This window comes from Moschus berezovskii, chromosome 7 (genome assembly GCF_049115385.1).
Source record: "Moschus berezovskii isolate FMDL1 chromosome 7, NW_MosBer_1.0, whole genome shotgun sequence".
Taxonomy (NCBI): domain Eukaryota; kingdom Metazoa; phylum Chordata; class Mammalia; order Artiodactyla; family Moschidae; genus Moschus; species Moschus berezovskii.
In genome coordinates, this window is record NC_142466.1 from 93095011 (window position 1) to 93122298 (window position 27288).

Consider the following 27288-nt stretch of genomic DNA (forward strand, 5'->3'; position numbering starts at 1 on the left):
AGCCCAGAGGAGGGAGAAACCTCTTTCCCATGCCAAGGTGGGATTACATGACACTGCCCTAGAAGCCCCTTCTCTTCTAGAAGGAGCTGGGATTGAGATCAGCCAGGAGTGTCATCCTCCCTTTGTTTTTCTCATGCTCTGGAGCAGAGGCGAGGATGAGGACCACATTCTCAGCTCTGAGGGTGTGCAGTGTGGAGCATGGAGGCCCCCGAGGGCTGGTCTACCTCTGTCCTGGAGGAGAGGACAGCCCTGCTCACAGCACCCACCTCCCCTGGGATAAGAGCAGGGGCATGATTGTGTGCAGTCACCTCACTCTCTGAGGGTGGGATGCTGTGCCCCTAGGGTGGGATGCAGGGGAAGGAGGCAGGTGGCAGAGGTGTCCATAGATGGTGCAGTGACCAAGGAGCCTCTGGCAACCCACCACAACTACAGGCCCAGAGGAAAGAAATTAGGGGCCCGGTGGCTCCTGGTGGCCCCACCCCAGAGTCTCCCCCTCTACTCCAGCTCTCAGAGCCCAGACTGTGTGAGGCCACCTGGAGCTCCTCCACAGAGGGCCAGGCTCCCAGAGGCAGTGGAGCCTCTGAGCAGGGAAACTTCACTTCTCCACAGTGTAAATAATCAGCTTTATCAGGACCGGGAGCTTGAGACAGACTCGAGGTCCCTGACCTCTACCTTACACACGTGGCCCAAGGAGGCTCCCAGGGAACATGTGGGGCTCAACAGGCCCAGGGACTGTGCTAGAGTTGTAGCAAGTCTCACCTGCCCTCAGCCTTGCTCACTGCAGAGCCCAGATGGAGAAGAGACTAGCAGACTGGATGTGACACCCAGCGGGCAGGAAGTGACCTGTGGGAAACAAGGGAGCAGTCAGCTTTCCTCCGCAGGCCTTTTCACATGAGAAAGCAGGGAGACAGGAGCAATTCCCTAGAGCAATTCAGGGCTCCGTGTCAGTCACTCCTGCTCCAGGGGGTGCCCCTGATCCAGGAGGCAGCAGAAATTTTTCTGCCCCCATGCCTATCAGACCCCCACAGGTGGGACCAGCACCTGGGTCGGGTGTGGCAGTGGGCAAAGGCCTGCTTGTACTGTGGTTTCTCCCTTGACCCAGGTCCTGACTCTGGGTCTCATCCTCCAGGGTGGGCACAGCAGTGGGGGCTCAGCTGCGGCCAGAGGGAATGCCTGGGGCTTAGGTTACAGAGAGACCGCCAGAGCTCAGGAGAGGGGGGCACAGAGCAGGAACCTTGAGCCTGGATGCTGCCAGGTCCTCTGGGAGGCATGTAGAGGTGAGTGCTGGGGTGGGGGTTCTGGACCCCCTAGGCACCTACCCAGAGAAGTGAAACAGAAGGACACTGTACTGCTGATCCTGTTCGTGATGCCAATTGTCTTGCTGTTCACACTGTCCGTACTGTTCGTTGAAGCCAGGGTAGGCAAGGCGTGAGCTGAGATGCTGGAAGAAGACTTGAGGAGCTGTAGGAAATGCAGAAAGGTTTATTCTCTCCTGGCTGATGCAGCAGCCATAGCATAACCTAACACAGCATAGCCGCACACAACAACCCTTCCAGGCTTTTCCAGGTGAAGCTTATACAGATATACTACATAAAGTAGTCCATGACCAAGCGAGTGTCTTGTGATGGGCACACACAGTACTATAAATGATCTCAGCTGTTATATAGTCATTATTTACAAAATGTGGGGCCAGAGAGCCTGAACACACAATCTTGGCCAATTTGCTCTCTCCCCACAAACACTGACAGACAACAAGAAACAAGAAGGAGCAAGTCCCTGAGCCCTTCGCCTGCCTTCACGGGCAGAAAGGTCAGCAACGGGGTGTGCCCCACTGTATCCCCACGCTGACCCCACATGGGGACCTCCCACACACCCACTCTGAGAAATCCCACCCAGAGACCTCTCAGAGCATCCCACAGAAACCTCTCTCTGAGTCCTCCCACACACACATTTCACAAGTGTTCTTCAGGAGCTGAGTATGCCCCCACTGGCAGGTCTTTCAAAGTGGGTCTGATGTCACTTACCAAACCAGCAGCACAGGGGAAGGACCAATGATGGTGCCCTGACCCACCCTCAGAACTCTAAGGCCCAGCTGGGGTTCTCTGCTTGGAGAAAGGATCACGCTCTTGTCTCTTTGTAATCATTGTGCCTAAGCAGATCAATCACAGTGTTCACCACCAGCAGGCCTGCAAAAGTCTTTACTCCACAGATCTTCAGTAGCTTGAGCTCTTCCCCAGGGTTTAGAGAATCACAGATTTTAAACACGAGTAAAATGCTGCCAACCTGCAATGAGAGTCAAATATCTTATTGTCTTATTTTATTCATGTTCCAGTCAGACGGTGCCATATCATATTTTTAGAAATTTCTTTGGGGATAAGATCTGATTTCAAGATGCAGATTTCTTTACTTTGGAAACAAAGTAAAAAACTGCAGTAAATGGGTTCTAGGAATAAAAGAAAGCAGCAATAATAAGGTGCGTGGTGTCTCACTCACTTGCCAGGGGATTGTGCAACTAACACATTATTTTGGACATACAGTTTGTGTCAACTTTGTGGGCTCTGTTTTATTTTTAAGTGAAACAGGCTAAAAATATCATGAAGATTTTTCAAATGAATCAGATATCTAGCAATACTCCTTTTTTGTCCTCTGGCAAAAATATACTTTTCTTCCTTAAAATGTGGTAATGCCCTCAAATAGTATTATGCATATTTCCCAGATATAATAAAGTCCAAATGTTCAGGTAACAGCTTAAACGAATGAACTGTATAGGCGTTTTCATTATTTTAAAACGTACAGTTTCCAAGAAGCAGGCAGGCTCCATTTTATGTTCATTACAGGGCTAAAAAATGACACTTTGTCTCCAATAGTGTGGAATTTTATAGAAGATATCTTTTCACCTATGCTTGATATATACACATGGCCTAATAAAATTACCTGAAGGAACTTCTTCATATCAGATTGGAAGAAAATGTAAAAAATCAAAGTGTGCATTAACATACACACAGTCATCAAATGTCCAACAGTCATCAAAATCCTCACATTGTATATCCAGCCCTTTCCAAAGGGGACCCTTTACTGATACTACATAATGCTTCTCACTGCTCATAAACAGCTAGTTTTTCTTGCCTTGCTAAAATTTACATTAATCATAGCTGTTGCACATTTATCATTATTGAGTTAGATGATCTATCAGGATGACAGTATCATCCCATCATTTAGGCCCCTTTTGGGCCTAAATATTTCAACAACAACAAAAATCTCTTCTTGTATTTTCCATGATTAACAAATTTATAATTAATTTTCAACCTTACTTCCTTATAATTTCATTGAATCACAGCGTGATGGAAGGTGGTCATGGATGTCCTGTAGTATTCTACAGGGTGGTGGTATTTTTGCAGTGAAAGTTATGCAGGTGAGTTTCATGATATTAACAAAATGGAACAAATTAAGAACAATTCCATACAGGAAATGGTTTGCAAGTGTGCTATTTCCTTTTCAATTTGATTATTATTCAGTTCTTTGAATTTAAGTTGAACAAACTAGAACCAGAGAACATAAACAAACATCCATAATAAATAGTTTATTGCTTTGGCATATGAATGCATTGTCCCTCACTTGCAATGCATAGTTCAAAAAACTGCACAATTGTAATGAACAGTGTGCAATAAAGCAGCATTCTCATCAGTCATTGCACCTGCATCTATCACATGTTGCTTCAAGTGACTTGTGGATCCAGTTTCCATAGCATAAACTTGCCCTTTATCCTAGATGAAGCAATTAAGAGGATTCTATTTTAAAGACATTGTCACTATTGTCAGACTTTATGGTCACCTGTAGTTTCTTTTCCTTAAAATATTCACTTACAGAAGATCTATAAATGTCTTACCATACATATGATATATATATCGCAACAGAAAGGAATACCAAAAAATAAGATAATGGAGAAAATAATAATTCTTTTGCTTTAGACATTTTTCAGAAGAACATGTGATTTTAATCTACAGATAAATGGCTGTCTCCATAATATTAAAAAAGTTTGGTTTTGAAGTTGATTATATTTAAAATGATTCTCACACTGATTATAATGAACCAGGCATTCTAGGAAAAACATGAAAATGAAAGTGGCTCAATTGTGTCTGACTCTTTGTGACCCCATGGACTATACAGTCCATGGAATTCTCCAGGCCAGAATACTGGAGTGGGTAGCCTTTCCCTGCTCCAGAGGATATTCCTAACCCAAGGATCAAACCGAGGTCTCCCGCATTGCAGGCAGATTCTTTACCAGCTGAGCCACCAGGGAAGCCCAAGAGTACTGGAGTGGGTAGCCTATCCCTTCTCCAGTGGATCTTCCTGGCCCAGGAATCAAACCAGGGTCTCCAGCATTGCAGGTGGATTTAACCAACTGAGCTGATGAATTCTTAATACTCCAAAGGGTGAGGTTTTTTTTTTTTTTTTTTTTTTTTACCAAACGGATAAGAAAGAAAAAAGAAACTTCACTTTCACTTTTCACTTTCACACATTGGAGAAGGAAATGGCAACCCACTCCAGTCTTCTTGCCTGGAAAATCCCAGGGATGGGGGAGCCTGGTGGGCTTCTGTCTATAGGGTCACACAGAGTCGAACACGACTGAAGTGACTTAGCAGCAGCAGCAGCAGTCAGTCTACACTTAATTTGCAACTCCCCTTGATAGGTTACAATGCTGTGTTCAGTCTCATATACCTTTACTTTGTAACAAACTCCCGCGGGAAGTGTTTTGGTAGTGTTCACACATATATACAATTTCAGCCATACTCACAACAGGGAGCATCAAGATCTGGATGATCCAGAAGCTTCAAAACTGTCTCCGGCTCTTGGAAGTTGGTCAGCTTCATAATCTGGTGTCACTAATCCCTGAATTCTTCTAGGTTCCCAAAATATTCATTATTTTGTGACTTTTTGGCAAATCCTTTCTAAATACCTGATTTTTCAGCCCTCTTAACCCTTCACTCAGGCTCTTCTATCTTGCAAAATTATGTTGACTTATTCGTGCACTCTTTTTCTCTCTTTAGTTGGTTTAATGAATTTCACTAGAAATAAAAAAATATGCATTTTTGAATCTGCTATCTTTAGCCAGAAGTCTCTAGGAGAAAATGACAGAAAGGAGGAGGCATGGAAAAGAGGGAGGGGAGGAGGGAGAGACGGAAGTGGGGGTGGAAGGAGGGTAGGGAAGCAGGAGCGGGGCAGGAGGGAAGGAAGAGAAGAAGGGAAGAATGGAGGGAGGGAGGAAGGGAGGGGAGAATTAGACGCCAAAACCAACTTACTGCAATTTTGCAAGGACCTGCTAAATTTGTACCATATCAAGTATCTCAGTTTGGAAAGAGGATTCTACCCTGATATTCCTTTCTCCTTATTGTTGGTGTGTGAACCTGAAGGTGAACAGAATCTGGGATCTAATCAAAGAGATAAAAATATACAGGCAAGTTACGCATATCACTAAAATTATAAGAATTAAATTATTTCTTGAGTAAGGCACTGTGAAGAAAGCTGATCACCGAAGAATTGATGCTTTTGAACTGTGGTGTTGGAGAAGACTCTTGAGAGTCCCTTGTACCACAAGGAGATACAACCAGTCCATTCTAAGGGAGATCGATCCTGGGTGTTCATTGGAGGGACTGTTGCTGAAGCTGAAACTGCAATACTTTGGCCACCTCATGCAACGAGTTGACTCACTGGAAAAGACTCTGATGCTGGGAAAGGTTGGGGGCGGGAGGAGAAGGGGACGACGGAGAATGAGATGGCTGGATGGCATCACCAACTCTGTGGACATGAGTTTGAGTGTACTCTGGGAGTTGGTGATGGACAGGGAGGCCAGGCGTGCTGTGATTCATGGGGTCGCGGAGAGTCGGACACGACTGAGCGACTGAACTGAACTGAACTGAACTGAGTAAGGCAAAGGAATTGTTAGAAAAGACACCGTAAAACTAAAATTCTCACAGCTGAAAATTATTAAACAGTTAAATCACAAATTATTTAATTATTAATTATATAATGAATAAAATCAATTATTTTCAATAACTTAAGTCTATGCTTTCAGTTTCTACAAACAAAATAATATGTGTATTTCATATACTTCATTTCAATTTGGCTATTTTAAGCTCTGAGTTATACCATGTAGACCACATTAAAAGGAGAATATTAGTCATAAACAGATTTGAAAGGTATGTTCAATAAGTAGATATACGATCAGAATTGTCAAAAATTCTTTGAACTGCTTGTCTTATAAATGTGGTAGAAGGTATATATGACTATGTGGAAATATGTTAAATCAGTTATGAGGATTCAGCAAAATTTTATGAATAACAATCTAAAAATAAGCTCAGGTAATTTAATTTACATTTCTTAAATTAGACCTCAAAAGCATGTAAAATTTAGCAGTGTAGGATATAAAATTTTTCTTCCTTAGAAAATAGTAGAAAACACATTTTGAAACGGAAAGAATCGGATGCTTATAGATGCTACTGAGGAATAATGTTTGATTGTAAGTGAAGATGCTGCACATTTGAGCAAAGCTTATAGGTATATAGACTTGAATAATGGCAAATACCATGGAGAAAAAATATAGCAAGAAATGAATAGTAAATGCAGGAATTTCAGGAAATTTGCCAAAATTTCAAAGATATTAAGAAAAAAATATTTTTTACTATACATACAAATATCACATGGATCACAGCCTTGTGTAATTCAATGAAATGTTGAGCCATGCCCTGTAGGACCATCCACAGACAAGTCATGGTGAAGAGTTCTGACAAAATGTCCACTGGAGAAGAGAATGGCAAACCACTTCAGCATTCTTGCCCTGATAATCCCATGAACAGTATGAAAAGGCAAAATGATATTACACTGAAACATGAACCCCCTAGGTCAGTAGGTGTTAAATATGCTACTGGAGAAAAGCAGAAAAATAGCTCCAGAAGGAATGAAGAGCCTAAGCCAAAGTGGAAATGACACCCAGTTGTGGATGTGTGTGGTGGGGAGAGTAAAGTCCGATGCTGTGAAGAGCAACACTGCACAGGAACCTGGAATGTGAGGTCCTTGAGTCAAGGTAAATTGGAAGTGGTCAAACAGGAGATGGCAAGAGTGGACATCAACATCTTAGGAATCAGGGAACTAAGATGGACGAGAATGGGTGAGTTTAATTTAGATGACCATTGTATCTGCTACCGTGGGCAAGAATCCCTTAGAAGAAATGAAGTAGTCCTCATAGTCAACAAGAGTCCAAAATGCAGTACTTGGGTACAATCTCAAAAATAGCAGAATGATCTTGGTTCCTTTCCAGAACAAACCATTCACCATCACAGTAATCCAAGTTTATGCCCCAAACACTGATGCCGAAGAAGCTAAGGTTGAACCATTCTATGAAGACCTACAAGACCTTCTAGAACTAATACCAAAAAGAGATATCCTTTTCGTCATAGGGGACTGGAATGAAAAGTAGGAAGTCAAGAGATACCTGGAGTAACAGGCAAGTTTGGGCTTGGAGTACAAAATTAAGCAGGGCAAAAGCTAATAGAGTTTTGCCGAGAGAATGCACCAGTTCTTGCCAAGAGAACCCTCTTCCAACAACACTCCAAGAGACGACTCTACACATGGACATCACCAGATGGTCAATACCGAAATCAGATTGATGACATTATTTGCAGTCAAAGATGGAGAAGCTCATACAGTCAGCAAAAACAAAACTGGGAGCTGACTGTGGCTCCAATCATGAGCTCCTTATTGCAAAATTTAAACTTAAATTGAAGAAAACAGAGAAAAGCACTAGGCCATTCAGACATGACCTAAATCAAATCCCTTATGATTATACAGAGGAAGTGAGAGGTAGATTCCAGGGATTCAATCTAATAGAATGCCTGGAGAACTATGGATGAAGGACTCTTTGAAATTAGAACAATTTCTAGCAAATACACAAAAACAAACTCAAAATGGTTTAAAGACTTAAATGTAAGGCCAGAAACTATAAAACTCTTAGAGGAAAACACATGCAGGAAAGTCTTTGACTACATAATAGCAAGATCCTCTCTGACCCACCTCATAAAGTAATGGAAATAAAAACAAAAATAAACAAATGGGATATAATTAAATTTAAAAGCATTTGAACAACAAAGGAAACTATAAACAAGATTAAAAGACAAACTGTCAGAATGGGAGAAAATAATTGCAAAGAAAACAACTGACAAAGGATTAATCTCCAAAATATAGAAACAACTCATGCAGCTCAATATCAGAGAGAACTAACAACCCAATCAAAAAACAGGCAGAAGACCTAAACAGACATTTCTCCAAAGAAGACATACAGATGGCCAATAAACACATGAAAAAATACTCAACATCACTCATTATTAGAGAAATACAAATCAAAATACAATGAGGTATCACCTCACCCCAGTCAGAATGGCTATAGAGAATGTGGAGGCAAGGGAACTCTCTTGCACTGCACTCTTGGTGGGAATGCAAATTGATACAGCCACTATGCACGACAGTATGGAGATTCCTTAAAAAACTAGGAATAAAACTACCATATGACCCAGTAATCCCATTACTGGGCATATACCTTGAGAAAACCATAATTCAAAAAGACGCATGTACCCCAATGCTCATTGCAGCACTATTTACAGTAGCCAGGATGTGGAAGTAACTTAGACATCCATTGACAGATGAATGGATAAAGATGTTGGGGTACATATATACAGTGGAACATTATTCAGCCATAAAAAGGAATGAAATTGAGTCCATTGTAGTGACGTGAATGAACATAGACTGAAGGAAGTCAGGAAAGAGAAAAACACACATCTATATTAATGCATATATATGGCTAATATACATATGGAATCTAGAAAAACGGTACTGATTAATATTTTTGCAGGTAAGGAACAGAGATGTAGACTAGTGAGCAGTCTTGTGGACACAGCAGGAGAAGGAGAGGTTGGGCTGAATTTAGAAAGTAATATTGACATATATATATGACCAACATAGATAGCATATTAAAAAGCAGAGACATTACTTTGCCAACCAAGGTCCGTCTAGTCAAGGCTATGGTTTTTCCCGTGGTCATGTATGGATGTGAGAGTTGGACTGTGAAGAAAGCTGATCGCTGAAGAATTGATGCTTTTGAAGTGTGGTGCTGGAGAAGACTCCTGAGAGTCCCTTGGACTGCAAGGAGATCCAACCAGTCCATTCTAGAGGAGATCAATCCTGGGTGTTCACTGGAAGGACTGATGCTAAAGCTGAAACTGCAATACTTTGGCCACCTCATGCAACGAGTTGACTCACTGGAAGAGTCTGATGCTAGGAAGGATTGGAGGCGGGAGGAGAAGGGGATGACAGAGAATGAGATGGCTGGATGGCATCACCGACTCGATGGACATGAGTTTGAGTGAACTCCGGGAGTTGGTGATGGACAGAGAGGCCTGGCGTGCTGTGATTCATGGGGTCGCAAAGAGTCGGACACGACTGAGTGACTGAACTGAAGTGAACCATATGTAAAATAGATAGCTAATGGGAAGCTGCTATATATCACAGGAAGCCTAGCCTGGTGCTCTGTGAGGACCTAGAGGGGCGGGATGTAGGAGGTAGGGGGGAGGCTCAAGAGGGAGGGAATATATAATGTATATACATTATATCATATATATACATTGTACATATATACACATAATTGTATGGCAGAAATATTATAGTTCTGAGTGATTCACATGGCTGTGCAGCAGAAACCCCCACAACATGGTAAAGCAATTATTCTTGAATTAAAAACAATTTTTTAAAGGCTATGTTGAATGATCCACTCACAATGTCCTCAGCAGAATGACCTTCTGGATGTCTCCCACTGCATGTTCCAGGGAAGGATTTTCTCCTTTCCCACAGGCTGGGCCATTACTCAAGGATGCCCATCAAGCCTGCACAGTAGTCTTCTCATTTAACTGCCGCTGAGGCCAGTACCATCCTTGGAATCCTGGGGCAGGACCCTTCCATCCCCAAGGAGCAGCAGTTGGCCTCACACTGGCAGTTTCTTTGGACAGTTGGAGGACTGGAGCTAGACCTTCAGGCCTCTCTGCTCCACCAAGATCTCCAGGAGGGGAAACCCTGGGACTGTTCGTGTCACTATGAGCAAAGACAGAACTACCTTATTCTGTAGGGTGGATGATGATAAGCCCCTAAAAAACATTTCAAGAAGGTATGTAAGGCCCACATCATCTGTAGTTCTTTTCTTGTTAATTTACCAGTAATAACTCAATTACACCTTTAAAAAATATATCAACTTAGAGATATACTTAGAGCTGGGTTTCAGGGATTCTGTTTTCAAAAGAATATTCTTTAGCTAAATTTATATTTTATTTTCTTACAAATTATAACAGGAAATGGTATTTTGAAACACAACTTCTGCTATGTTTACATACATGATGAAATTAATGATTAGGAAATTAACTTTGTTTATTACTCTTAAACATTCTTCAGCTCATTCTCTTGATTTGTCAAGTGTGAAGTTTTGACTGAGGTTTAAAATAATGACAGTTTCTGAAAGTTAACTCTCTTTTTGCTGTATATTTAATAATAATAAGAAAATGTGCCCATAATGTACAGATACAATAGCCTCATGTTTGTATAGGGGCTTCCCAGGTGACTCAGGGGTAAAGAAACCCACCTGTCAATGCATGAGACCTGGGTTTGATCCTTGGATCAGGAAGATCCCCCATGGAAGGAAATTGCAAGCCACTCCAGTATCCTTTCCTGGAGAATCTGTAGGACAGAGGAATCTGGTGGGCTACAGTCCATGAGGTTGCAAAAGAATGATGTATGATTTGATGACTTCAACAACAGCAGCAACAACGTGTTTGTATACACACACACACACACACACACACACACACAGTTTTCTGAATGTATAGGGAAATATATACTCATATTCCATTTTGTGTCCTAATTCACAGATGCTTTGAATATGCTTAAGTTCACATCAATCCTAGCAGCTAGAACCAAATTGGTTCCCAGGAATGTGACCCAGTGCCAACACTAGTTTCACCGTTGTTTCTTCTCAGGACATATTTTGATTTGTGTTTGTCTGGTGTCTTCTCAAAACTCTTTTAGTTGTGTTTTGTTCATAGGCAGTTATTTCCTTTGAATTTCCATACGAATTTGTTCAAATGTTGCACAAAGTTTGCTTCTTTGATTATTAACATGCAGGAAAGCCCACTCTAGAACATTATTTTTCTCACCTAAAAGCACTTCATATCAGGTATCACATGTAAGTATATGTGAGATACAGCCTCATTTCAATAAATTCCACCTAAATTACACTCAGTAAAAAAGCAGGTAAATAGATAGTCAATGGGAATTTGCTATATGACTCAAGGAATTCAAACTGGGGCTGTATAATAACCTAGAGGGGTGGGAATGGGCGGGAGGTGGGAGGGAGATTCAAGAAGTAGGGGACATATGTACATCTATTGTTAATTCATGCTGATGTATGACAGAAATCAAACCAATATTGTAAACCAATCATCAATCAATTAAAAATGAATAAACATTAATTTTTTAAAAAGCATCATAATTGAGCCTAAAAGTTTTGGAGATCAGATTTGAAGAAATGTTTTAAGTGGGGCTTCTCCAGTGTCTCAGTGGTAAAGAATCTACTTGCAGTGCAGGAGACACAGTAGATATGGGTTTGATCCCTAGGTCGGGAAGATCCCCTGGAGTAGGAAATGGCAACCCACTCCAGTATTCTCGCCTGGAGAATCCCATGGACAGAGGAGCCTGGCAGGCTACAGTCCATGGGGTCGCAAGAGTCAGACACGACTTAGCTACTAAACCACCACCACACGCTAGTAAAGTCATGCTCAAAATTCTCAAAGCCAGGCTGCAACAGTATGTGAACCATGAACTTCCAGATGTTCAAGCTGGGTTTAGAAAAGGCAGAGGAACCAGAGATCAAATTGCCAACATGCATTGGATCATCAAAAAAGCAGAGCTCCAGAAAAATATCCATTTCTGCTTTATTGACTATGCCAAAGCCTTTGACTTTGGAGATCACAGCAAACTGTGGAAACGTCTTAGAGATAGGAATACCAGACCACCTGACCTGCCTCTTGAGAAATCTGTATGCAGGTCAGGAAGCAATAGTCAGAACTGGACATGGAACAACAGACTGGTTCCAAATCAGGAAAGGAGTATGTCAAGGCTGTATATTGTCACCCTGCTTATTTAACTTATACACAGAGTACATCATAAGAAACACTGGGCTGGATTAAGCACAAGCTGGAATCAAGATTGCTGGGAGAAATATCAATAACCTCAGATATGCAGATGACACCACCCTTATGGCAGAAAGTGAAGAAGAACTAAAGAGCTTCTTCATGAAAGTGAAAGAGGAGAGAGAAAAAGTTGGCTTAAAACTCAACATTCAGAAAACTAAGATCACGGCATACAGTCCCATCACTTTATGGCAAATAGATGGGGAAACAGTGAGGGACTTTATTTTGGGGGACTCCAAAATCACTACAGATCATGAGTGCTGCCATGAAATTAAAAGACGCTTGCTCCTTGGAAGAAAAGCTATGACCAACATAGACAGCATATTCAGAAGCAGAGATATTACTTTGCCAACAAAGTCCATCTGGTCAAAGCTATGGTTTTTCCATCAGTCATGTATGGATGTGAGAGTTGCACTATAAAGAAAGCTGAGCACCGAAGAATCGATGCTTTTGAACTCTGGTGTTGGAGAAGACTCTTAAAGAGTCCCTTGGACTGCAAGGAGGTCCAACTAGTCCATTCTAAAGGAAATCAGTCCTGAATGTTCATTGAAAGGACTGATGCTGAGGCTGAAACTCCAATACTTGGCCACCTGATGCAAAGAACTGACTCCTTGGAAAAGACCCTGATGCTGGGAAAGATTGAAGGCAGAAGGAGAAGGGGACGACAGAGGATGAGATGGTTGGATGGCATCACCAACTCAATGGACATGAGTTTGAGTAAACTCTGGGAGATGGTGATGGACAGGGAGGCCTGGCGTGCTGCAGTTCATGGGGTCACAAAGAGTCGAACACAACTGAGTGGATGACCTGAACTAACTTGGGACCCCTTGGAATGTAGCCTGTCAGGCTCTTCTGTCCAAGGGATTCTCCAGGCAAGAATACTGGAGTGGGTTACCATTTCCTACTCCAGGGAATCTTCCCGACCCAGCAGTTGAGCCCTGATCTCCTCCACTGCAGGCAGATTCTTTACCATCTAAGTCACCAGGGAAGTCCCAAAAGTGCTCAAGGAATTTGTGTATATAACTGGTAGGCACTTGATTTTGATCAAGCAGGGTTATTATTCTCTGAAGACTGCTGTTTCACAAATAACAAATGGACAGTGGAGACACTGAGAGTAGGGCTCTTTTACTCTCTCTGCATTTGGCCAAGAGCTTTAATAGTCCCACTCTAGTCCTACTGCTGGTTTCACATGGGAGTTTAGATCCAGGTTATTACTTATTGACAGTGTTTTAGACTTAATCATATGTTGCTAGTTATGCTGTCACTGTTCTTGGGTCTTGTGTTTCCCTATCTCTTGAATTTAGTGTGTGTTTTGCACTAGAGAATATCCTGGAGGAATTCTTTTAGGAAAGTCTAAGTTTATACTTTCTATGTCTTTGTATGTCCAAAAGTTTCTTTCATTTGCTTTCTTACCTAAATATTTGCCAGCCTCAGAGCTTGCTAGGGTCTGATGGGACTTACCATCTCATCGACTGAGCTAGCCTTCTAGGAATGGAGGTTTAATGCTGTTACATTAATAAACGGTGTGAAAAGTGAAAGTGTTAATCTCTCAGTATTGTCTGACTCTTTGCGACCCCGTGAACTGTAGCCTTCCAACCAGGTTCCTCTGTCCATGGAATTCTCCCAGGGAAGAATACTGGAGTGTGTTGCCATTCCCTTTTCCAGGGGATCTTCCTGACCCAGGGATCAAACCCAGGTCTCCTGCATTGCAGGCAGATTCTTTACCATCTGAGCCACGAGGGACCCCAATAAGTGGTATAGATTGTGTATAATGATTTGTTGTTCAGTTGTGTCCAACTCTTAGTGAGGCCATGGACTGCATCAGGCCAGGCTTCCCTGTCCTTCATCATCTTTCAGAGCTTGCTCAAACTCATGTCCATTGACTTGGTGATACCATCCAACCATCTCATCCTCTGTTGTCCCCTTCTCCTCCTGTCTTCAATCTTTCCCAGCATCAGGGTCTTTTCCAATGAGTTGGCTCTTTTCATCAGGTGGCCAAAGTATTGGAGTTTTAGCTTCAGCAAGAGTCCTTCAGGATTGATTTCCTTTAGGACTGACTTGCAATCCAAGGGACTATCGAGAGTCTTCTGCAACACTACAGTTCAAAAGCATCAGTTCTTCAGTGCTCAGCTTTCTTTATGGTCCAACTCTCACATCCATACGTGACTATCTAAAAAACCATAGCTTTGACTATGTAGACCTTTGTTGACAAAGTAATGTCCCTGCTTTTTAATATGCTGTCTAGGTTTGTCATAGCTTTTCTTCCAAGGAACAAGTGTCTTTTAATTTCATGGCTGTAGTCACCATTGCAGTGATTTTGCAGTCCAAGAAAATAGTCTGTCATTGTTTCTCCATCTGTTTGCCATGAAGTGATGGGACCAGATGCCATAATCTTTGTTTTTTGAATGTTGAGTTATAAGTAAGCTTTTTTGCTCTCCTCTTTCATCAAGAGACTCTTTAGTTCTTCACTTTCTGCCGAAAGGGTGGTGTTCTGCATATCTGAGGTTATTGATGTTTCTCTTGGCAATCTTGATTCCAAGATGTGCTTCATCTAGCCTGGCATTTTGCATGACAGTCTTGACATACTCCTTTCCCAATTTGGAACCAGTCCAGTCCATTGTTCCATGTCTGGTTCTGTTGCTTCTTGACCTGCACACAGGTTTTCTCAGGAGGCAAACCACTTCAGCATTCTTAAGAACCCCATGAACATAATGCTTACCAGTAATCTATTCCACAGATGGATATAGTGTAGATTTAAATTAATATTTAAATTAATCTCTAATTAAGAATAAACAGCTTGGGGGACTTCCCTGGTGTCCCAGTGACTAAGACTCCCCAATTCCACCTGTAGGGGGCACAGTGTCAATCCCTGATTGGGAAATTAAGACCCCTTATGCTGTGTGGTGAAGCTGAAAAAAAATAATAAATGAAAAAAATAAATGGTTGGGAATAGTGACCTTTCTTAACTAAGTCAGTAACACTACCTTTCTATAGAATTAATGATTTCTCCTACTATGTGATCTGAAACTAGAAATTCATCTCCTGTCCAATGTGTCTTAAATCCAGCCAGTCACTGAACATTTTCACAAGAACATTGTGAAAATCCACAGCTACATATTTTGGTAGCATCTCGAGATTATTTTGGTTTTTACTCTTTTCTGTTGGTCATAAATTATTTGTTATGACTTCTTAAATAGTCATTTAAAAAAGTCATTAAAAAAAGATTTGCTGTCATGTGTCTTTCTTATATCCTTATTTAGGTTGATTAATTTTTTCGATGCTTGTATTTTACATCTGTCTTCTACTTTATAGAGGTCTTCACTACTGGTAAAGGAGCAAAAAATCCACCTCCAGTGCAGGAGACCCAAGAGAGGCGTGTTCAATCACTGGTTCAAGATGATCCATTGGAAAAGGAAATGGCAACCCACTCCAGTATTCTTGCCTGGAAAATTCCATGGAAAGAGGAGCCTAGCAAGCTAGTGTCCATGAGTTCACAGAGCTGGATGCAATTGAGCATGTGAGCATCATACTTTCTATATTGTAGCATCAAGGATGAACAGGATGCCTGGGACTTGATCTTAGGAAAAAACCAAAGAAGTGTCTTTAAGAAATTCCAGCTTGGTTATAGAAGCAAGAGTGAGTTTCAGTTACATACCAGGAAGTCACATAGAATTAAAAAAAAAAAAAAAACTAAAAAAAAAATGATAATAAAGTTGCTGAATAATATTAGTTTATATAGATCTAAACCTAAAGAATGTCTTTTCATAAGAGATCAGCTCCTACTTTTTTGGGTGAGGAGGCAACTATCATAGTTATAAAGCATAAAAATATGATTATTTAGGTATAAGTGTACTAAGTAAGTTCAGTCATGTCCGACTCTTTGCGACCCTATAGACTGTTGCCTGCCAGGCTTCTCTGTCCATGGGGTTCTCCAGGAAAGAATCCTGGAATGAGTTGTCATGGCCTCCTCCAGGGGATCTTTCTGGCTTAGGAATGGAACCCACATCTCTTATGTCTCTTGGATTGGCAGGCGGTTTCTTTACCACTAGTGCCACGTGGGAAGCCTGAGACTATTCACATGAATCTTAAATTCTATCTCCAAATTTAATCAAAAATAACATATTAATCTGTTTTTCTGTTCACTCTTCAGGAAAAAGTAATAGTCCACAGAACCTCCTAAGTTTTTCTAGATGTGATTTACATTTTTGTAAATATAAGATGGAAATCAAAACCTACTTATATTGAGGAAAATTCCAGGGGCAATGGAGTGATAGAAACTGGATATGTCAGCTATGGTTACGTTGGAGTCCTCTTTGTATGTGGGTGAATTTCCTGAAAGATCCTCCCAGAGGCTGCTCCAGTCACTCTTAACTGGTGAGACTGACTGATGCCATTTTAAAAAATTGATTTATGATCTGCTTGCAAAGTACTTAGTAAAATTTACTTTTTAAAAAAGAGAATATATTTTTTTCAATGTAATGAAAATTTGAAAGCCATTAGTTACTATTAACATATGTATTTTCAACAGGCTTTAGTTGATTCCAGCCTGTCTATAAATTGGTATCAATAAAATAGAAAACTGAAGCATCTGTGAATGAAGTTTCTGTTAGATTTTGACTTATTTGCAAATTTTCCTTGATTCACAGGCACCCAAAATCCTCTAGTAAGAGATACATGGTATATATAGAAAAGAAATTTTTGAATGAAAATAGGATAAGGCAAACTCAAAATGCAACCTATTTCGCATATATCTTTAACGTCTAAAGAGTCTACTGAGATTGGTTTCCACACATTTTGAGTTACAGCTTGTAACTTGCATATGGCAATATGTGTGTTCTAAAGGGTGCCTGTCTCCATTCTGTTAGTTAGTAAGCAGTTTGTTTCATTCTTACCACAAACAGAGCGAATCATACCTCAGTAATTTGGATCAGAATATGACAATTATGCTTGCGTGTGTGTTAAGTTGCATCATTAGTGTCCAGCTCTTTATGACCCACTGGACCACAGTCCACCAGGCTCCTCTGCCCATGGGATTTTCCAGGCAAGAATACTGGAATGGGTTTCCATGCCTTCTTCAAGGATCGTCCCTCCCAGGGATTGAACCCGGGTCTCCTACATCTCCTGCATTGGCAGGCAGGTTCTTTACCACTAGTTCAGTTCAGTTCAGTCACTCAGTCATGTCCGACTCTTCGTGACCCCATGAACTGCAGCATGCCAGGCCTCCCTGTCCATCACCAACTCCTGGAGTTCACCCAAACCAATGTCCATCGAGTTGGTGATGCCACCCAACCATATCATCCTCTGTCATCCCCTTCTCCTCCTGCCCTCAATCTTTCCGAGCATTAGGGTCTTTTCAAATAAGTCAGATCTTTGCATCAGGTGGCCAAAGTATTGGAGCTTCAGTTTCAACATCAGTCCTTCCAATGAATATTCAGGACTGATTTCCTTTAGAATTGACTGGTTGGATCCCCTTGCAGTCCAAGGGACTCTCAAGAGTCTTCTCCAACACCACAGCTCAAAAGCATCAATTCTTCAGCTCTCAGTTTTCTTTATAGTCCAACTGTCACATCCGTACATGACTACTGGAAAAACCATAGGTTTGACTAGATGGACCTTTTTAATATGCTGTCTAGGTTGGCCATAACTCTTCTTCCAAGGAGTAAGTGGCTTTTAATTTCATGGCAACAGTCACCATCTGCAGTCATCTTAGAGCCCAAGAAAGTAAAGTCTGTCACTGTTTCCATCGTTTTCCCATCTATTTGCCATGAAGTGATGGGCCTGGATGCCATTTTGAATGTTGTGTTTTAAGCCAACTTTTTCACTCTTCTCTTTCACTTTCATCAAGAGGCTCTTTAGTTCTTTGCTTTCTGCCATAAGGGTGATGTCATCTGCATATCTGAGGTTATTGATATTTCTCCCGACAATCTTAATTCCAGCTTGTGCTTCATCTAGCCTTGCATTTCCCATGATGTACTCTGCATATAAGTTAAATAAGCAGGGTGACAATATACAGTTTTGACGTACCCCTTTCCCAGTTTGGAACCACTCCGTTGTTCCATGTCCAGTTCTGACTGTTGGTTTTTGACCTGCATACATGTTTCTCAGGAGGCAGATAAGGTCATCTGGTATTCCCATCTCTTTTGTCCTTGGATGTGGGGAATCTTTTTCTGGTGGGTTCCAGCATCCTCCTGCCGATGGTTGTTTAGCAGCTAGTTGTGGCAAGATGGTGGAGCAGAAGCACATGTGTGTATGTTCTCCTGCAAGAACACCAAAATCGCAACTAGCTGCTGAATAGCCATCGAAAGGAGGGTGTTGGAACCCAGCGCAGGTGAGGCGATGTTCGACCGGAGAGTAAAAAGAAAAAAAGACAGAAAATCCAAACCAGTGTGAAAATAAAAATATGACACATGTTTCCAACATCATCTGGCCCTAAAAGAGTGATTTGAGTGAGAGGAGGAGAAATATAAACCTCTGAGGGGAAATTTCATGCCTAAAGCCTCACTCACTTAAGTGTAATCATTAACATTTGGATCGACCTTCATGCACGGGTTGAATTACTTGAAGCCAAAAGTTTTCTATGTTACAGATTATCCAGTTATGAGGCCAGTTTAATTTATGCAAACATTTCTCACATTGTAAAAGGATATGACATTTCTCAGGGTGTGAGTGATGCAGTGTAAAGAGCTACCAAAAATGTCTGTGATCTTCCTGAATAAACTTAAGTCATCTTATGCTTGTCCACATATGCTCCAGCTTTGTGGCTGCTGCCCAATGGACAGGCCACTGGCTTTTTTGACACTGAATGGGGTTTGCTTTCATACCCCACAGAACTGTAGCAAACAAAGGTGCAGTTCTTCATGGGTGAAGAAGCAGTAACTCCTACCACCTCACAACTATACAGGCATGAAAGGAACAGGCAAAATGTCAACTTTCCATTTTATCCCTGTAAGGAGCTTAACTACATATTTTCCCAGCTTCCATTTAACCAAATTCCAGGTGCTGATTGTCATCCTTCACTTTGGGACATTGATGGGCGCTTAAACACCTCAATGGCTGAGACGTACCAAGGACAAAGAGTGTGGCTTAAACAGAGTGTGGCTGGATGTTTTGGGAGGGACCACAGTCCAGCCTCTTCCCCTATTATTCCCTCCCCACCCTCGGAAACCCTTTTTGACCCGACCACAGCTCTATGATGGGGGTCTAGGACTTTAGCACCCAGTGTACACATTTTGCTCAGTTTCCTGAAGGCAGAGTGTGAGTCAGATGATGGAGAATCCTCTCTGTTCTCTGAAAAGCACTTTTGATACTTGACTGAAGTTTGATACTTGGTCCCAGTTTCACTTTGGAGGTGATTAATGATTGATCAGGAAGGTAAGGGACCCTTGGCCCAGACTCACAAGCACATGATTCTCTCTTCTTTACTATTATTATTTCCAAATTTCTGAATCAACTAGAAATACTCCTGGGATGGTAAAGAACAGGACATCTATTCTCAAGGAAGAGTAGAGCATCATCCCTTTAGATACAAACCAGGATGGGAGGGCATACCGTGAACACTAGGATTTCAATCCAAAGATCTCAAACTAGTTTCCAGGTGTGGTGGAGGGCTCCCAAGCAAGTCCCCAAATACAGGGTCTAAGGACTGGACACTGAGTTCAGCCTTAGCATAGGACAGACTCTGATAACAGTTCACCAGATGTGAACAGATGTCTCTGACCAGGACTAATCTGAGGTCACTGCTGAGGCCCCGAGAGCCTCAGAGCAGGGATTGGAGGGGGCCCTGGTCTCAGGAAGGAGAGACCTAACTGACAGAGCTCACATTCACCTTTAGGTCTGAGAATGTGTGCATTTCTTAAATTGAGGAACAGAGACGAAAGAAGTCCAGCGTGAATCTCATGTTGAAAATCCTTCTTTATGTTTTTCACAGAAGGAAAACAGAAAATTTGTATGTGCTTTAAAAATGAGTGAAAGGAAACTGATAGAGTTCTGTTAAACATAGAAAATCATATTATGAATGGACAGTGAGTGTCTGATGCTTGTCTAGAGAGGGGAGAGAGAAAATGATCCCCTGTCCTTTTTTTTTCTCTCAGCATCAAATGGAGCTGAGGGAGAGAAGCAGGAGCAAGAAGAGAAATGAAGCTTTAAAAGGTGAGTTCTGACCTTCAGCCCTGTGTGCCCTAAGCATTATTTTCCACCTCTCAGGCCCTGGAAAAGGTCACTTTTCAGTCCAATCCCAGAGAAAGGCATTACCAAAGAATATTCAAACTACGGCACAATTGCACTCATCTCACATGCTAGTAAAGTGAAAGTTGGACAGTCATATCCAACTCTTTGTGACCCCATGAACTACACAGTCCATGGAATTCTCCAGGCCAGAATACAGGAGTGGGTAGCCTTTCCCTTCTCCAGGGGATCTTCCCAACCCAGGGAAAAAACCCAGGTCTCCTGCATTGCAGGCAAATTCTTTACTGACTGAGCCAGCAAAGTAATGCTCAAAATTCTCCAAGCCAGGCTTCAACAGTACGTGAACCATGAACTTCCAGATGTTCAAGCTGGATTTAGAAAAGGCAGAGGAACCAGAGATCAAATTGCCAACATCGTTGGATCATCGAAAAAGTGTAAGAGTTCCAGAAAAACATCTACTTCTGCATTATTGACTATGCCAAAGCCTTTGACTGTGGGGATCACAACAAACTGTGGACAATTCTTAAAGAGATGGGAATACCAGAGCATCTGACCTGTCTCTTGAAAAGTCTGTATGCAGGTCAAGAAGCAACAGTTAGAACTGGACACAGAACAACAGTCTGGTTCCAAATAGGAAAAGGAGTAAGTCAAGGCTGTATATTGTCACCCTGCTTATTTAACTTATATGCAGAGTACATCATGTGAAATGCTGGGCTGGATGATGCACAAGCTGGAATCAAGCTTGCCGGGAGAAATATCAATAACCTTAGATATGCAGATGACACCATCCTTATGGCAGAAAGTGAAGAAGAACTAAAGAGCCTCTTCATGAAACTGAGAAGGGAGCGAAAAGCTGGCTTAAAACTCAACATTCAGAAAACTAAGATCATGGCACACAGTCTCATCACTTCATGGCAAATAGATGGGGAAACAGGGGAAACAGTGAGAGACTTTATTTTGGGGGGTTCCAAAATCACTGCAGATCATGAGTGCTGCCATGAAATTAAAAGACGCTTGCTCCTTGGAAGAAAAGTTATGACCAACATAGACAGCATATTCAGAAGCAGAGACATTACTTTGCCAACAATGGTCCGTCTGGTCAAAGCCATGGTTTTTCCAGTAGTCATGTATGGATGTGAGAGTTGCACTATAAAGAAAGCTGAGCACCGAAGAATTTATGCTTTTGAACTGCGGTGTTGGAGAAGACTCTGAGAGTCCCTTGGACTGCAAGGAGATCCAACCAGTCAATCCTAATGGAAACCAGTCCTGAATATTCATTGGAAGGACTGGTGCTGAAGCTGAAACTCCAATATTTTGGCCACCTTATTTGAAGAACTGATTCCTTTGAAAAGACCCTGGTGCTGGGGAAGATTGAAGACAAGATGAGAGGGGACATCAGAGGATGAAATGGTTGGATGGCATCACCGGCGCAATGGACCTGAGTTTGAGCAAGCTCTGGGAATTGGTGATGAACAGGGAGGCCTGGCATGCTGCAGTCCATGGAGCTGCAAAAAGTCAGACATGACTGAGTGACTGAACTGAACTGACTGTGGCCCGGAGGGCCCAGGTCCATTGACTCTGAGAACACAGGTAGCAGGGACTGTCACTCAGGAAACAGAACCCCCAGGGAGGATTCTGGGTAGGAGAACAGAACCCAGACACTTCCCAGATTCCATGAGCAGGATGAAGCTGTGAGGGACCTGGAAAATGGTGTGGCCCAGCAGGTGCATGTGGAATGCATTGCACCAGTAACCCCTCCAAACCCCTGGTTTGGGAGGTGAGATTGTGGGGTTCGACCATGGACAAGTTGTTTAACTTTACTCAGATTCATCTGTGCAGTGACCCTGGCCCATTCTCCTCCACAGTGGGGGTTGTGAGATCAGCAAAGAGTGAAGGATGTGGAAGCACTTTGTAAATGATACAACCTTTCATGAGTTTCATCTTTACTCTCAGGGATCAAATGGCCTGAGATGCTGGTGCTTGGGCTCCATTATCCCCCCACTTAAAGGGACAGTCCACTCAGCCTCCTATAGGACCCCTAGGCTGCTGCCTTCACCACCATGACCCAGTCTGCCAATTTTCAGCTTGCCAAAAGGGCCTGGAAGAACTGGAACAAGTCCGGGACCTGATTTCACTTCTGCAAATGTAAAGAATCTTCCCCTTCTCTCCTGGGTTCTTCTTCCCAGAGTTTCTGCTATGAGCCCAGGACTGCAGGGAGCCTGGGGCTCAGCTGGGAAGGGGAGTCTTGGGGGAGGGGTATGGTAAAAGCATTGGTGTGATGGACAGCACTTATACGTGAAGTCAGCTTGGGGGCTGTGGAGACCCATGGGCTGCAGGTGCCCCCCCTCTGCCTGGCCTGCCTAGCTCACCTGGCCTGGGCAGTTCCTGGCTGCAAACTTGTTCTTCATGTCTCCTGCAGCCACCTGGGGAGGATTGCTGACAAGTGCAACTTTCATCAGGTGTCCTGTGAAGACACCTGGTTAGATGTGCAAAGCAGTATCTGCTGGAGCCCATCAACAATGCAGGGAAGAGGCTTGCCCAACATGTCCCCAGCTCCTCTGGCCAAGCGGCCACTACCTTGGGCTTCTACCATTTGCGGGCTCAGTGAGTCCATTCTTCCCTTCATTCACACTCATTCCTTAGTGCTTCTCCAACACCAGAGAGTTTCTTTCTCCTGGACAGCCTTTCACCATGGTCACTTGCTCTTTCCCCTCCCCGCCCCCTCCCCATGGAGGGCCCTGCCCTCCATCTCTGACAGCCTTCTCTGTCTCACCTCCATCAGCTGCCATGCTCAATCTCACTCAGGGTGACCCGGTGGCACTGCCACTGAGCACCATCCCACACAGGTCATCACTCTCCTCTTGGAGACAAGTCATCTCAGCACATGTCCATTTAAGTTGTCCCTTTTCAACCCTCTCTTGCTGGCAGCCCCCAGTGCCTGGAGCTTCTCTGCCTTGACACAGTTTGAGTCCAGGCAAGAACACCTTCCCCTCCGCCCATCAGAGGCTTCATTTTGGGAAGACCCCACAGACAGGCAGGCAGATACCATGTCAACGTGGATGTCCAGAAACCGCTGGAGATACTAATCACAAGAGAGTAAAACTGAAGATTTGGTAAGAGAATGAAAGAGAGGGGGAATCAGGCTACCAGCTGAATTCTTTGGAAAAGAAGATTCAGTCACCGGATGACATGAAGGACACCTTGGGTCGCCAACACTTCTGGAGCTAAAAGGCAAACCTGAATAGCTGCTTGGTCCTGAGAAGCCCCCGTATTCTGATGTTTTGGGGGGCCATCTACAGAAGACAGGCAGCTAGCTCTTCTGGGGTCTCTCTTTTCTGTGCAGTGAGTTTCTGGTGGCTACTGTCAGAGTACCTGGGTCCCCTCTAGAGTTATACCCTATCTTATTCAATGAATGCTCTAAGGCTGAGCCATTTCAAATTCAAGCTAAATTTACCTTCACAACTCATCAATGGTCAAGTCTTTCATCACCCTGTGGCCCAGGCTGAAACTCAGTCCTTGACTGCAATCATGTTCCATTGCAACCATCACCTCTAGGTCATAGGGATACCCAGGGCTGACCCCTACCCTTGCCTCCAACCATGCCCCAGTGTCAGCCATCATCTGAGGCTTCCATGGAGACCCAGGCCCACCCACACCTCATGGCTCCAACCATTCTTCAGTGTCAAAAACCACCAACTTAGGCTCAGGTGGAGACTCAGGTCTGACCTGTACCCTTGACTCCCAACCATGCCCTGATGTCAACCATGACCTCAAGCTCAGTTAGAGACCACTGCTTCTTCTCAATACCAGATTAGGTCCTGTGAAATATATTGCAGTCCAAACAAAATAAGGCACAATCTTTCATTTCAAATGCAACTGAAAACCTGGAATGTCACTTTTTTATAAAAGCAACTAGAGAGTGGAAGAAATTTACCTTATTTGGTCAAAAGATTTCAGCAGGCATTTAGCCAGGTCACTCCCAACCTTCCCCAGGAGAACAGGTCTTCCCAGGCCCACAGTTCTGTCTCCATGCTTCCTGAGGATTTGACTAGCCCTAATTTTTTGGAGAAACTGGAGCACCATCTTTCCAAAAGGTTCATACAGGAACAGAATGGTGTGCCCTGAAAAATCCAACCACCTCAGAAACTGATACAGCCTCAGGATCAATTCCCAAGACCTTGTCAGGTACAGGGCAAGAAGGAGCCCTCAAAGCCCTCTGCAGGTCTAGGAAAAAACAGCTAAGACATACAGAAGATGAGGTTTAAGGTACCCAGCACAGATCCCACCAGGGATAGACTGTGCCATGATGTAGGGCAGAACATGGGGAGGATCCTAAGAGATCTGTACATGATCTCAGTCAACTCCCCAGTGAAGGATCCAAGAGTGAAACCTGAGTCAGGAAGAGAGTTGAGCCCAGGCAGGAGGCATCCAGAAATCTCAGGAGTCCTTATAGGGAGGAAGTCAGAGCAAATCTGTGAGAGTGAGATCCCTGTGAATGTCTATTGTTCGAGGCTTGCTGCCAACCTTGTTTTAGACATTCTTGGAGAGACACATGCTCCCATGGAGACAGAAAATCCCAGACTCCTCTCAGGATGGGGAAGCCTCCATGAACACCTCCCATGAGTTACTGTTCTCAGTCCTTATTTTCAACAGGTGGTGGAAACACATAAAATAAGATTTTGTGTGAGGCACAGGTGGGACCTATCCTTCAAGGTCCTCAAGTTCATACTTAGCTTCAAGTTGAAAAAAGCTCAAGGGTCCATGTTGAAGGCCACCTGTGAATCTGGGACCACTCAAAAGTCCAGTTAACCGAGGGCTTGGGGAAACCTCCTCAGCCCCATTCAGGAGAGAAAGTGATAACAGTTCCCCCCACCTCAATCCTGAGAGTCCCCTCTGAGCTCACTCACAGGTGAATGAGGAAACCCAGGGGCCTCTGGGAGACCCACACTTGGTAACATACATAAACACTCAGAGGTCCCTCTTACTGGACAGGAAGACAAGCCACATTCGTAGGCCTCCACATACAAATTTGTGGGCAGAATTTGGCATGTGAATCTGTAGTGGGGACTGACAAAGGCAGCCTGGAGCCCAGTTCAAATCCCGCAGGGGTCAGGAATGAGTGACAGGCAGAATCTGAGGGGTGAGCCTCCCCAGAATCTTGCTCTAGCGTGACAGTCATGGGACTTGTGAGTGTTCCCATTCTTCCAGAGAACAAGAGGTTGTAGAGGGGGACCATGCTTGGAAAGGTACTTTGGGACCTAGTGTGTGATCAAATCCCTAATCATTAATATGGATTTGAGGAGATCACGGTCTCCAAGTTCAATACAAAGTCCATTGCCTCAAATCCAGAAGATCTACGCTTTGAGGCAGTGTTGTTCCACGGGTTCACAGACCAGCAGAAACAGGCTCAAGGCTGTGCCACTGCTGTGCTCCTTCAAGACTGTGCAACTGACACGTTTCTCAAAGACTGTCACTGGAATATGTTCCTTGCCACACACATCATTCCTCTGTCCTGTTCCCAGACCTTGTCAAGTGGAGACATGTCCAATTCCCAGAAACACTAGGATGTTTCATCAAGTGGAAGGAGCAGCCAGGGAAGCAGGTGGCCCTGAGATGGCAGTCCCAAATATAAGAGCCTGAGCAAGAAGTTTGTCCCCACTGATGGGAGAGAGACTTAGAGCAGGCACAAACTAGGAGAGCATACAAAAGGATTGGCAGAACGGAGCACCTACCAGATCCATAGGATGAGCCACCATGGCCAGAAAAAGGAATCAGCTGAGTACCTAAGAAGCAAATTGTGACAGTTAATCCAGAAGAAGGGACAGGTTCTTTCAGAAAGCCCCTTCAAAAAAAAAAATTAAGCAGCTTCTGCAGTGGATTTTCTCCAGTAAATGCAAAGCCCCTGCAAAAAGGTGAGCCTGCAGCAGCTACTGCCCAGAGCCAGGAACCAGTCAAAAGTAGATTGATTATGGACAGCAGGACTGCTGAGGCTCAGACTCTCATGGCAGCTGTTGGATGGATCCTAAAGGAGGAGATGGTGTTTCACCATGGACCTCATGCCTTGGAGTTAAATTGGTGAAAAGCAGAACTCCAGAACTGATTAGGTCCACACTGCTGCCAGCATAGGTTGCTCTGCTTCCAGGAGCAAAGGATAGTGAGGAGAAATACAGCCAGTGATCACCAAGCTACCCCCATTGGCCACATCTGTCCAAAAAAGAATAAGTGGACTAGTCCCAGGGACAGCAAGTGGCCATCCCATCCAGAGAGCCAGGTCCCCCACCAGGCAAAGCCTGCCAGCATGGATCAGAGTGACAAGTGTCCCAGGCTGTCCCCTCCACTCTCCAAGGCAATGTCTCCTTCAGAAATACGCCTCTTCTGGTCAATCAGACATGATTGTCAAAGTATTCCTGGTAGGAATATTCTTCTTCAAGAAAAAAAGCATATCTTGAAGAAAAAAACATTTTTTTCTCTCAGTTAGCATGCCCTCTCTGTGCTAATGGCTTCTTCCTACCACAAATTTTATTCTTTCTGAAATCAATATTTCCCTTATGAGAAATGGTGGTCTGTGTTCTGCTGGGCAGAAGGGATCAGGGTCCACTCTTCCCAGGTGCCTGCTTTGATTTCCAGATGGGACAGGGCCATGGAGGGAGGGGGACCTCAGTAGGATGCTCACCGTCACCCCGGTTCTCCCACTGCACCTTCAGCTTCCACAATGCCAGCGTTACAGAAACAAGCAACAGCATTCAGGACGTGCCAAGGTGAACAAGATCTAAAGACCTCCGTCTTCTCAGGATCCAGCTCAGTCCTGTCTCCATCTCTCTGT

The 27288-nt window shown here is 43.4% G+C and overlaps 2 pseudogenes; both read left to right on the forward strand.

Moving 5' to 3' along the window:
• The first annotated feature begins 155 nt into the window (after positions 1–155).
• On the forward strand, positions 156–24166 carry LOC148777416 (spermatogenesis-associated protein 31E1-like; annotated as a pseudogene).
• A 169-nt stretch (positions 24167–24335) lies between these two features.
• Positions 24336–26914, forward strand: LOC148777417 (spermatogenesis-associated protein 31E1-like; annotated as a pseudogene).
• Positions 26915–27288: the final 374 nt, after the last annotated feature.